We start from the raw sequence: 13,910 nt of genomic DNA, 5'->3' as shown, positions 1-13,910 counted from the left end.
ATGTGTTTAGTAAATGAGAGTTGAATTGCTGGTCTTTTTTGTGTGCACTAAAGAACTAATGCATGGTCATACAGGAAACATACCAAAGAACTTGATATGTCTGGCAGTGCTCGTGGAGCACGGCGTCCTCGCTGGAGAAGCAGCCCGCCGACACCGACCACCCCACTTCCACCGCCGTCGAGTAGTAGGGCCACCACGGTGAGGAGGACGGCCCAGATCCCTAGCTTGTGGACGGAGCGGTTGGGCGGCGGCGGTGCAGCCGTGGGACCTCGGGGAAGGGGTAGGCGGCCTAATCTCGGGGAAGAAGACGACAGAGCGCGACGAGAAGGAAGGTGGCCGGCGCGTGGGGAGGGAGGCGCCCGTCGCGGGGAGGAAGGCGGCGGCACGTGGGGAGGGAGGCGCCGTCTCGGGGAGGAAGGCAGCGGCGCGTGGGGAGGGAGGCGCCCATAATGGGGAGGAAGGTGGCGGCACGTGGGATGGGGGGCAGCGGCGCGTGGGGAGGAAGGCAGCGGCACGCGGGAGGGAGGCAGCGACGCGTTTGGAGGGCGGCGGCGGTGCACGGGAGGGAGGCGACGGAGTTTGTGGGGAGGGGGAGGCTCGGGAGGAGCTGGCGGCCTATGTTTTTCTGGGCTGTTTTTCTCTCTTTTAACTCTTTTTAGGGCATGTACAATGGTTAATAAGATAGTCTTATCTTAAGTTTTGCATATAAATTAGAGGTGACAAAAAAACATGTCTACAATGGGTCATCTTTTAGCCTTATCTTTAATAATTGGTTGTTTCTAAAAACATGGTGAGACAAATTGTGCTAAGAGATCATCTCTTGTCTTTTCTTAAATAAGATAAGACAAGCCTTCTCTTATGATTTCTCTCTCCTCCACCTCATCATTTATCCTACGTGGCACTCTTAAGATAGAACCATTGTACATGCCCTTACCAGTTCATGCATTGCGCCCTATATAGGGCCAGGGATAACCGAATAATATTCTATTACTAGTAACAAAATTGGATGTAAGTTATCTTAAACTATTATTGTTGACACTACCCTTGAGGTAAAAGGTTGGGAGGCAACACTAAAAGCCCCTATCTTTCTCTGCGTCCGATTAAAACTCCATACCCATAAGTATTGCATGAGTGTTAGCCATTGTGAAAGACTAAATGAGAGTTGAGTATGTGGACTTGCTGAAAAATTCTTATATTGACTCTTTCCGATGTTATGATAAATTGCAATTGCTTCAATGACCGAGACTATAGTTTGTTAGTTTTCAATGAAGTTTCTGATTCATACTTGACACTGTGAATAGATTGTTACTTTAGCATAAGAAGTCATATGACAATATTTATATATATATATATATGTGTGTGTGTGTGTGTGTGTGTGTGTGTGTGCGTGTGTGTGTGTGTGTTGTTGTTGTTGTTTCAAGAATGATCATGATGCCCTCATGTCCGCATTTTATTTTATCGACACCTCCATCTCTAAGACATGTGGACATATTTTCGAGTTCGGCTTCCGCTTGAGGACAAGCGAGGTCTACGCTTGGGGGAGTTGATACGTCCATTTTGCATCGTGCTTTGATATTGATATTTATTGCATTATGGGCTGTTATTACACATTATGTCACAATACTTATGTCTTTCCTCTCTTATTTACAAGGTTTACATGAAGAGGGAGAATGTCGGCAGCTGGAATTCTGGGCTGTGAAAGGAGCAAATATTAGAGACGTATTCTGCACAACTCCAAAAGTCCTGAAACTTCATGGAGGCATGTTTTGGAATTAATAAAAAATACTGGCGAAAGAATCAACAGAGGGGGCCCACACCCTGGCCACGAGGGTGGGGGCACGCCCTACCCCCCTGGGCGCGCCCCCCTGTCTCGCGGGCCCCGGCAGGCCTCCGGTGCCCATCTTTTTTATATGAATTCTTTCTCCCTGGAAAAGATCAAAAGGAAGCTTTCGGGACTTAGCGCCGCCGTCTCGAGGCGGAACCTTGGCAGAACCAATCTAGGGCTCCAGCGAAGCTGTTCTGCCGGGGAAACATCCCTCCGGGAGGGGAAATTGTCACCATCGTCATCACCATCGATCCTCTCATCGGGAGGGGGTCAATCTCCATCGACATCTTCACCAGCACCATCTCCTCTCAAACCCTAGTTCATCTCTTATATCCGATCTTTGTCTCAAAACCTCAGATTGATACCTGTGGGTTGCTAGTAGTGTTGATTACTCCTTGTAGTTGATGCTAGTTGGTTTATTCGGTGGAAGATTATATGTTCAGATCCTTAAAGCATATTAATACCCCTCTGATTATGAACATGGATATGATTTTTGAGTAGTTACGTTTGTTCCTGAGGACATGGGAGAAGTCTTGCTATAAGTAGTCATGTGAATTTGCTATTCGTTCGATAGTTTGATAAGATGTATGTTGTCTTTCCTCTAGTGGTGTTATGTGAACATCGACTACAGGACACTTCACCATTATTTGGGCCTTGGGGAAGGCATTTGGATAGAGTGACAGAAGCTTATACCCTAGTTTATGCATTGCTTCGTAAGGGGCTGATTTGGATCCATATGCTTCATGCCATGGTTAGGTTTACCTTAATTCTTCTTTCGTAGTTGCGGATGCTTGTGAGAGTAGTTAATCATAAGTGGGATGCTTGTCCAAGGAAGGGAAGCACCCAAGCACCGGTCCACCCACATATCAAATTATCAAAGTAACGTATGCGAATAATATGAGCGTGATGAAAACTAGCTTGACGATAATTCCCATGTGTCCTCGGGGGCGTTTTCCTTTATATAAGAGTTTTTCCAGGCTTGTCCTTTCCTACAAAAAGGATTGGGCCACCTTGCTGCACCTTGTTTACTTTTGTTGCTTGTTACTCGTTACAAATTACCTTATCACAAAATTATCTGTTACCGATAATTTCAGTGCTTGCAGAGAATACCTTACTGAAAAACCGCTTGTCATTTCCTTCTGCTCCTCGTTGGGTTCGACACTCTTACTTTCGAAAGGACTACGATAGATCCCCTATACTTGTGGGTCGTCATGGCACTAATCTGTCCAAGGGAGCCATGAAAGAGTTTTGTCAACGTGAGCATATTCGACTTGATGTATCATCAGTGGCTCACCCCCAGTCCAATTGTCAAGCTGAGAGAGCCAATCAAGAAATTTTGAGAGGCGTCAAGCCTTGGATTATGGTTCATTTGCAGAGAACGCCGGGTTGTTGGGTGGAGGAGTTACCGTCCGTGTTATGGAGTATCAATACTACCCCCAACAGATCTACGGGTTACACGCATTTTTTCATGGTTTACGGAGCAGACGCGGTTCTCCCTAGTGACATCCGTCATGACTCGCCCCGTGTGGCGGCTTATGTTGAAACTGACAATGAAAAAGCGCGTCAGGATGCACTTGACCTGTTAGATGAGGAGCATGACCTCGTGGCTGCTCGTTCGGTGATTTACCAGTAAGATTTACATCGTTATCACAGCCACCGGGTTAAAACCAGAACCTTTCAAGAAGGCGACTTGGTGCTCTGGCTTATCCAGGATCAATCTGATATCACAAGTTATCCCCACCTTGGGAAGGGCCCTTTGTGGTCAGCAAGAATCTGAACAATGGGTCATACTACCTTATCGACTCTCGAGGCCACAAGGACTCACGCACGTCGGAGGAGGAGACCCGCCACCATGGAATATTGCTCATCTTCGGCCTTATTACACCTAAGCCCCCGGCTCTTGTGAGGTACATATTTTGACAATGTATATAGTATGATGCATATAATAAAGCCGACATCCCTGATAAAGCAAGGCCTCTACCGTTTCATTTCTGATAATAATGAGTCTTTATTGACGGTTCATATGGTCACATGGGGGCTTCCTATTCATTAAACGAAGCTCTGATTACCCTTTAGTTCGGCTTATACGCCGTGCTTAAAAAACACTTGGGGGCTTGCTATCCAAGATAAAGGGACCAAAGAGAGTCTATTGCAAAGCACAACTCAAACATAGGTACCTTGCTTTGAGATCATTTAGGGGCGACCTGCTTAATAAGCAGAGCCTTGATTACTTTCTTGATCCGACTTAATAAAATGTTACTTGGGGGCTCTTTGTTCAATGAACAAGAGTTTTTATGACCCTTGTAATAGGCTTAAAAGCCAGGCTTGGAAGCCAGGTGTATTCACCTAAAAACCCGGGTTATCCTGCCTTTTTAAGTCTGCCACTCCACCCAGATTGACTGGAATGACCCGCCGTACTTTTGACAGTCAATCTTATATAAGACCCTGAACTTATCAAAGATAAAACGACGCTTGGTCATGTGAGGCCTGGCTTATAAGGTTTGCATGAAAGTTTAACTCAGTGGCTGTGTGCTACCTCTTGAGCACTGCGTTGGTTTTCCCTTGAAGAGGAAAGGGTGATGCAGCAAAGTAGCGTAAGTATTTCCCTCAGTTTTGAGAACCAAGGTATCAATCCAGTAGGAGGCTACACGCAAGTCCCTCGTACCTGCACAAACAAACAAGAACCTCGCAACCAATGCGATAAAGGGGTTGTCAATCCCTTCACGGTCACTTGCAAAAGTGAGATTTAATAGAGATAATAATAAGATAAATATTTTTGGTATTTTTATGATATAGATTGAAAAGTAAAGATTGCAAAATAAAGTAGATCGGAAACTTATATGATGGAAAATAGACCCGGGGGCCATAGGTTTCACTAGTGGCTTCTCTCAAGATAGCATAAGTATTACGGTGGGTGAACAAATTACTGTCGAGCAATTGATAGAAAAGTGCATAGTTATGAGAATATCTAGGCATGATCATGTATATATGCATCATGTCCGCGACAAGTAGATCGAAACGATTCTGCATCTACTACTATTACTCCACACATCGACCGCTATCCAGCATGCATCTAGCATATTAAGTTCATAAGAACAGAGTAATGCATTAGGCAAGATGACATGATGTAGAGGGATAAACTCAAGCAATATGATATAAACCCCATCTTTTTATCCTCGATAGCAACAATACAATACGTGCCTTGCTGCCCCTGATGTCACTGGGAAAGGACACCGCAAGATTGAACCCAAAGCTAAGCACTTCTCCCATTGCAAGAAAGATCAATCTAGTAGGCCAAACCAAACTGATAATTCGAAGAGACTTGCAAAGATAACCAATCATACATAAAAGAATTCAGAGGAGATTCAAATATTTCTCATAGATAAACTTGATCATATCATCACAATTCATCGGATCTCGACGAAAACACCGCAAAAAGAGTTACATCGAATAGATCTCCAAGAAGATCAAGGAGAACATTGTATTGAGATTCAAAGAGAGAGAAGAAGCCATCTAGCTGATAACTATGGACGCGAAGGTCTGTGGTAAACTACTCACACTTCATCGGAGAGGCTATGGTGTTGATGTAGAAGCCCTCCTTGATTGATTCCTCCTCCGGTGGAGCGCCGGAAAAGGCTCCAAGATGGAATCTCACGGGTACAGAAGGTTGCGGTGGTGGAAATAGGGTTTCTGGTGCTCCTGGATGTTTTCAGGGTATGCAAGTATATATAGGCGAAGGAAGTCGGTCAGGGGAGCCATGATGGGCCCACAAGGGTGGGGGTGCGCCCACCCCCCTAGGCGCACCCTCCTGCCTCATGGCTTCCTCGTTTGCTTCCTGACGTCCACTCCAAGTCTCCTGGATTGCGTTTGTTCCAAAAATAACTCTCCCGAAGGTTTCATTCCGTTTGGACTCCATTTCATATTCCTTTTCTGGGAAACACTGAAATAGGCAAAGAAAAATCAATTTGGGTTGGGCCTCCGGTTAATAGGTTAGTCCCAAAAATAATATAAAAGTGTATAGTAAAGCCCAGAAGCATCCAAAACGGGTAATATAATAGCATGGAACAATCAAAAATTATAGATATGTTGGAGACGTATCAAGCATCCCCAAGCTTAATTCCTGCTCGTCTTCAAGTAGGTAAATGATAAAAATGGAATTTTTGATGTGGAATGCTACCTAGCATATTTCTCAATGTAATTTTCTTTATTGTGGCATGAATGTTTAGATCCAAATGATTCAAGATAAAAGTTCATATTAACATAAAAATAGTAATACTTCAAGCATACTAACAAGTAATCGTGTCTTATCAAAATAACATAGCCAAAGAAAGCTTATCCCTACAAAATCATATAGTTAGGCTATGCTTCATTTTCGTCACACAAAATACTCCCATCATGCACAACCCCAGTTTCAGCCAAGCAATTGGTTCATACTTTTTAACGCGCTTCAGATTTTTCAGCTCTCACGCAATACATGAGCGTAAGCCATGGATATAGCACTATGGGTGGAATAGAATATGATGATGGAGGTTGTGTGGAGAAGACAAAAAAGAAGAAAGTCCCATATTGACGAGGCTAATCAACGGGCTATGGAGATGCCCATCAATTGATGTCAACATGAGGACTAGGGATTGTCATGCAACGAATGCACTAGAGATATAAATGTATGAAAGTTCAACAAATGAAACTAAGTGGGTGTGCGTCCAACTTGCTTGCTCACGAAGACCTAGAGCATCTGGAGGAAGCCCATCATTGGAATATACAAGCCAAGTTCTATAATGAAAAATTCCGACTAGTATATGAAAGTGACAACACGGGAGACTCTCTATCATGAATATCATGGTGCTACTTTGAAGCACAAGTGTGGAAAAAGGATAGTAACATTGTCCCTTCTCTCTTTTTCTCTCATTTTTTGGTGGGCTTCTTTGGCCTCTTTTTTTGGGGGGGCTTCTTTAGCCTCTTTTATTTTTCATAAAGTCCGGAGTCTCATCCCGACTTGTGGGGGAATCATAGTCTCCATCATCCTTTCCTCACTTGGGACAATGCTCTAATAATGAAGATCATCACACTTTTATTGATTTACAACTCAAGAATTACAACTCAATACTTAGAACAAAATATGACTCTATGTGAATCCTTCCGGCGGTGTACCGGGATATGCAATGAATCAAGAACGACATTATGAAAGAATTATGAAGGTGGCTTTGCCACAAATATGATGTCAACTACATGATCATGCAAAAGCAATATGACAATGATGGAGCGTGTCATAATAAACGGAACAGTGGAAAGTTGCATGGCAATATATCTTGTATGGCTATGGAAATGCCATAATAGGTAGGTATGGTGGTTGTTTTGAGGAAGATATAAGGAGATTTATGTGTGATAGAGCCTATCGTATCACGGGGTTTGGATGCACCGGTGAAGTTTGCACCAACTCTCAAGGTGAGAAAGGGCAATGCACGGTACCGTAGAGGCTAGCAATGATGGAAGGGTAAGAGTGCGTATAATCCATGGACTCACATTAGTCATAAAGAACTCATACACTTATTGCAAAATTTTATTAGCCCTCGAAGCAAAGTACTACTAGGCATGCTCCTAGGGGAAGGGTTGGTAGGAGTTAACCATCGCGCGATCCCGACCTCCACACATAAGGAAGGCAATCAAAAGAGCACCCCATGCTACAAATTTGTTACACAACCTTTACCATACGTGCATGCTACGGGACTTGCCAACTTTAACACAAGTATTTCTCAGTTTCATAATTACCCAACTATCATGACTCTAACATTACCACCTCTATATCTCAAAACAATTATCAAGTATCCAATTGATCATGGTTGCACTCTATATGATAGTTTTTATTATATCTAACTTGGATGCCCATCATATTAGGACCAATTTTATAGCAAATACCATGCTGTTCTAAAAGACTCTCAAAATAATATAAGTGAAGCATGAGAGATCAATAATTTCTATAAAATAAAACCACCACCGTGCTCTAAAAAGATATAAGTGAAGCACTAGAGCAAAATTGTCTAGCTCAAAAGATATAAGTGAAGCACATAGAGTATTCTAATAAATTCCGATTCATGTGAGTCCCTCCCAAAAGGTTTGTGCAGAAAGGATGATTGTGGTAAACTAAAAATCAAAGACTCATATCATACAAGACGCTCCAAGCAAAACACATATCATGTGTTGAATAAAAATATAGCTCCAAGTAAAGTTACCGATAGACGAAGACGAAAGAGGGGATGCCTTCCGGGGCATACCCAAGCTTAGGCTCTTGGTTGTCCTTGGATTTACCTTCGGGTGACTTGGGCATCCCCAAGCTTAGGCTCTTGCCACTCCTTATTCCATAGTCCACCAAATCTTTACCCAAAACTTGAAAACTTCACAACACAAAACTCAACAGAAAATCTCATGAGCTCCGTTAGTGCAAGAAAGCAAACCACCACTTTAAGGTACCATAATGAACTCATTCTTTATTTATATTGTTGTTAAACCTACTGTATTCCAACTTCTCTATGGTTCATACCCCCCGATACTAGCCATAGATTCATCAAAATAAGCAAACAACACACGAAGAACAGAATCTGTCAAAAACAGAACAGTCTGTATAAATCTGTAACTTCCGAATACTTATGGAACTCTAAAAATCCTTAAAAAAATAGGAAGTCCTGGGAAATTTGTCGATTGATCTACTGCAAAAGGAATCAACTCAAAATCACGTTTCTGTGATTTACTAAAATTATTCCCGTGCGCGAAAAAGTTTCTGTTTTTCAGCAAGATCAAATTAACTATCACCGTAGGTTATCCTATAGGTTCTACTTGGCACAAACACTAATTAAAACATAAAACCACATCTAAACAGAAGCTAGATGAATTATTTATTGCTAAACAGGAACAAAAAGCAAGGAACAAAAATAAAATTGGGTTGCCTCCCACCAAGTGCTATCGTTTAACGCCCCTAGCTAGGCATAAAAGCAAGAATAGATCTAAGTGTCGCCATCCTTGGTTTTTAATTTTTTAGAGGAGTCATGTTCGAATCCGGGGGGTTCTTTATGTTTCCCTTCATACTCGGAAATTTTTAGATCTAAAGAATCCAACCGCTTATTACAAAGGGTAATCAACATATTCATGCGGTGAAGATTTCCGCTAACACTCTTAAGAGGTTCAAGAGACTTTTGTAAATTTTTTGTTACTTCGCAAATATTTTCAAAAACTTGTGTCTCTTCTGGGGTATGATGTGGTCCCCCTTTTGGAGATAGTGTTCCCACTATTCCCTCTATTATTTCATGCGCAATACTGGAATCAATCTCGATCAAATTTCCTTTGGCAACGTAATCCAAGAGTTGTCTATGGGACATATTAAGTCCAACATAAAAATTGCGAAGAACAATTCTAAAATTCACCTCTAAGGTGCAGTTACGATAAGATTCCATCATCCTATACCAAGAATCTTTCAAGTTTTCTCCTTGCCTTTGCTTGAAGTGAAGAACTTCAAACTCGGGAGACAAAGGAGCAGATAGAGGACTAGCCATGATAAACGATCTAACACACGAGCACACAAGAGGCACACAAAAAAGAGGCGAACGGAAAAGCGCGGGAGAATAAAACGGCAAGGGTGAAGTGGGGGAGAGGAAAACGAGAGACAAATGGCAAATAATGTAATGCAAGGGAGATGAGTTTGTGATGGGTACTGGGTATGTCTTGACTTGAGCGAAGACCTCCGCGGCAACGGTGCCAGAAATCCTTCTTGCTACCTCTTGAGCACTATGTTGGTTTTCCCTTGAAGAGGAATGGGTGATGCAGCAAAGTAGCATAAGTATTTCCCTCGGTTTTGAGAACCAAGGTATCAATCCAGTAGGAGGCTCCTCACAAGTCCCTCGTACCTACACAAACAAACAAGAACCTCGCAACCAACGCGAAAAAGGGGTTGTCAATCCCTTCACGGCCACTTGCGGAAGTGAGATCTGATAGAGATAATAAGATAAGATAAATATTTTTGGTATTTTTATGATATAGATTGGAAAGTAAAGATTGCAAAATAAAGTAGATCGAAAACTTATATGATAAAAGATAGACCCGGGGGCCATAGGTTTCACTAGTGGCTTCTCTCAAGATAGCATAAGTATTACGGTGGGTAAACAAATTACTGTCGAGCAATTGATAGAAAAGTGCATAGTTATGAGATTATCTAGGCAGATCATGTATATAGGCATCACGTCCGCGATAAGTAGACCAAAACGATTCTGCATCTACTACTATTACTCCACACATCGACCGCTATCCAGCATGCATCTAGAGTATTAAGTTCATAAGAACAGAGTAACGCATTAGGCAAGATGACATGATGTAGAGGGATAAACTCAAGCAATATGATATAAACCCCATCTTTTTGTCCTTGATGGCAACAATACAATACGTGCCTTGCTGCCTCTGCTGTCACTGGGAAAGTACACCGCAAGATTGAACCCAAAGCTAAGAACTTCTCCCATTGCAAGAAAAATAAATCTAGTAGGCCAAACCAAACTGATAATTTGAAGAGACTTGCAAAGATAACCAATCACACATAAAAGAATTCATAGGAGATTAAAATATTTCTCATAGATAAACTTGATCATAAACCCACAATTCATCGGATCTCAACAAACACACGGCAAAAAGAGTTGCATCAAATAGATCTCCAAGAAGATTGAGGAGAACCCTGTATTGAGATTTAAAGAGAGAGAAGAAGCCATCTAGCTAATAACTATGGACCCGAAGGTCTGCGGTAAACTACTCACAACTCATCGGAGAGGCCTTGGAGATGATGTAGAAGCCCTCCGTGATCGATTCCCCCTCCGGTGGAGCACCGGAAAAGGCCCCAAGATGGGATCTCACGGGTACAGAAGGTTGCGGCAGTGGAAATAGGGTTTCATGGTGCTCCTGGATGTTTTCAGGGTATGGAGGTATATATAGGCGAAGGAGGTCAGTCAGGGGAGCCACGAGGGGCCCACGAGGGTGGGGGCGCGCCCACCCCCCTAGGGGGCGCCTGGCACCCTCATGGACGCATCAGCTGCTTCTTGACGTCCACTCCAAGTCTCCTGGATTGCGTTTGTTCCAAAAAGATCGCTGCCGAAGGTTTCATTCCGTTTGGACTCCGTTTGATATTCCTTTTCTTCGAAACACTGAAATAGGCAAAAAAAACAATTTGGGTTGGGCCTCCGGTTAGTAGGTTAGTCCCAAAAATGATATAAAAGTGAAGAGTAGAGCCCATAAACATCCAAAATAGGTAATATAATAGCATGGAGCAATCAAAAATTACAGATACATTGGAGACGTATCACTTCTCACCGGTAACAAACCCCAAGTTGGATACTTTCGAGTATTTGGCTCAAAGTGTTACATTCTTGATAAGCATCATCGTTCGAAATTTGCCCCTAAGTCTCATGAAGGTTTCCTACTCGGTAATGGCTCAAACTCTCACACATACCGTGTCTACAACAATTTCGCCCGAAAGGTTGAAGAGACGGTAGATGTGAAGTTTGATGAATCTAACGGCTCGCAAGTATATCAATTGCCAATTGATGTAGGAGATAAAGATCCATCGGAAGCAATTCAAGACTTGTCTATTGGCAAGATTCGCCCAATGGAGGTGAAGGAGAGTACCTCGTCCGTTCAAGTGGAAGCGCCAACTTCACGACAAGGTGAACCACAAGTTGATTTGGAGGCATCCACAAGTGGAACACGCCAAGACGAAGGAAACGAGGAAGTACAGCAAGATGAACCTCATCGACCTCCCTCTCCACCTCCACAAGAGAGCAACAACTCCAACAACAATGAAGAAGACCAATAATAACAATACAATGAAGAGGATGTTCCACCCCGACCCAAACAAAAGCTCTCACGAGTTCGAGCAAGAGTGCCAAGAGATCATCTCATCGAACAAATCTTAGATGATATTCAAACCGGGAGAATTACTCACTCTAAAAATCGTTTGGCTAACTTTTGTGAATACTCATGCATTTCTAGTATTAAAACTATGAAGGTTGAAGAGGCTCTTGATGATCCAGATTGGGTGAACGCTATGCATGAAGATCTACACAATTTTGAGAGGAATCAAGTATGGACGCTTGTTGAAAAGCCCGATGAGAAGCACAATGTCATTGGAACCAAATGGGTGTTTCGGAATAAGCAAGATGAAGATGGACAAGTTTTACACAACAAGGCCCGTCTCATCGCCCAAGGTTACACTCAAGTCGAAGGTATGGACTATGGTGAGACATATGCCCCCATTGCTAGACTTGAGTCCATACGCACCTTACTTGCTTATGCCAATCATCATGACATAACTTTATATAAAATGGACATAAAAAGTATTTTCTCAATGGTGAAATTGAGGAGGAAGTTTATGTTAAACAACCTCCCGGCTTTGTTAATCCCAAGAAACCCGATCATGTTTACAAACTTCACAAAGCTCTTTATGATCTTAAACAAGCTCCTAGAGCATGTATAAATGCTTGACTAAGTTTCTCATTGAAAAAGGCTTTGAAAATGGAAAAATTGATTCTACACTTTTTACTAAAAGGGTTAATGGTGAATTATTTGTGTGCCAAATTTATGTGGATGATATCATATTTGGTTCGACTAACCCTCATTTTAGTGAAAAGTTTGGAAGACTAATGTCAAAGAAGTTTGAGATGTCTATGGTTAGTGAACTCAAATTCTTTCTTGGTTTGCAAATCAAGCAAACTAAGGGGGGTACCTTTGTTTCCCAAACAAAGTATATCAAGGACTTATTCAAGAAGTTCAACATGCAAGAAAGCAAAGGTATGAAAACACCCATGCCTACTAGTGGACATCTTAACTTGACTAAGGATGGCAAACCGGTTGACCAAAAGGTTTACCTCTATATGATTGGTTCATTGTTATATCTATGTGCCTCCCATCCCGATATTATTCTAAGTGTGTGCATATGTGCACGATAGCAAGCAGCCCCTAAAGAATGTCATCTTAAGGCTGTGAAAAGGATACTGAGATACTTAATTCATAGACCAAACTTTGGCATTTGGTATCCTAAGAGGTCTTCTTTTGATCTTGTTGGCTACTCCGATTCGGACTATGCTGGTGACAAGGTTGATAGAAAGTCCACTTCGGGTACTTGTCAATTTCTTGGTAGATCTCTTGTGTCTTCGTCCTCCAAGAAACAAAACTCGGTATCCTTATCCACCGCCGAAGCGGAATACATTGCCGCTGGATCATGTTGTGCTCAATTACTTTGGATGACCCAAACCCTTAAGGATTATGGGATATATGTGAAGCATGTTCCATTGCTTTGTGATAATGAGAGTGCTATTAAGATTGCTCACAATCCCGTGCAACATTCTCGAACTAAGCATATTGAAGTTCGTCATCATTTCATTCGAGATCATGTTGCTAAAGGAGACATCAATCTTAAGCATGTTCGTACCGATAAGCAATTGGCGGATATATTCACCAAACCGCTTGATGAGAGAGTGTTTTGTCACTTGAGAGGTGAACTGAACATCATTGATGCCTCAAACTCGGAGTAGAAACTCTTTTTGGATACATGCAAGGCATGAGCCTTTTTGACTAATCCTTGATATTTCTCCTATGATGATAGTCACATGTCTTGGATCTATACTTGCACCCTTGCATGCTATCTAACCCTTGTAGGTACTTGGATGAGCCCAAATCTATGATATTGCAAGCCACTCATGTCTTGAGCAATCTCTACATCACTTCTACTATATGGTTGTGGAATACAAGGAAGGATGAGCTCACTCAACATATCCTTTGACAATTTTTATATATCAAATTTCATTTGGTATCAAATTTCATGATTTTCATTTTGGATACACAGGTGATCTTCGTTGCCAAACTAACCCATGTAGGAAGATGAACTCAAACTACAAGTGGTGCTTCAAATTCTTGATGGACTACATAACCTTGAGCATCCAACGCAAGTTCAACTACATGACCAAGATCAACACAACCCAAGGTATGTTATTCCATTTTAGAGAAGCTCTGACCCAAGTCATGAGTCAAAGCAACTCAACAAGATGTGAATACATCAAAA

This window comes from Triticum aestivum, chromosome 6B (genome assembly GCF_018294505.1).
Source record: "Triticum aestivum cultivar Chinese Spring chromosome 6B, IWGSC CS RefSeq v2.1, whole genome shotgun sequence".
In the NCBI taxonomy this organism is placed as follows: domain Eukaryota; kingdom Viridiplantae; phylum Streptophyta; class Magnoliopsida; order Poales; family Poaceae; genus Triticum; species Triticum aestivum.
The sequence above is the reverse complement of the archived record's forward strand: the minus strand, read 5'-3'. Positions refer to the sequence as shown.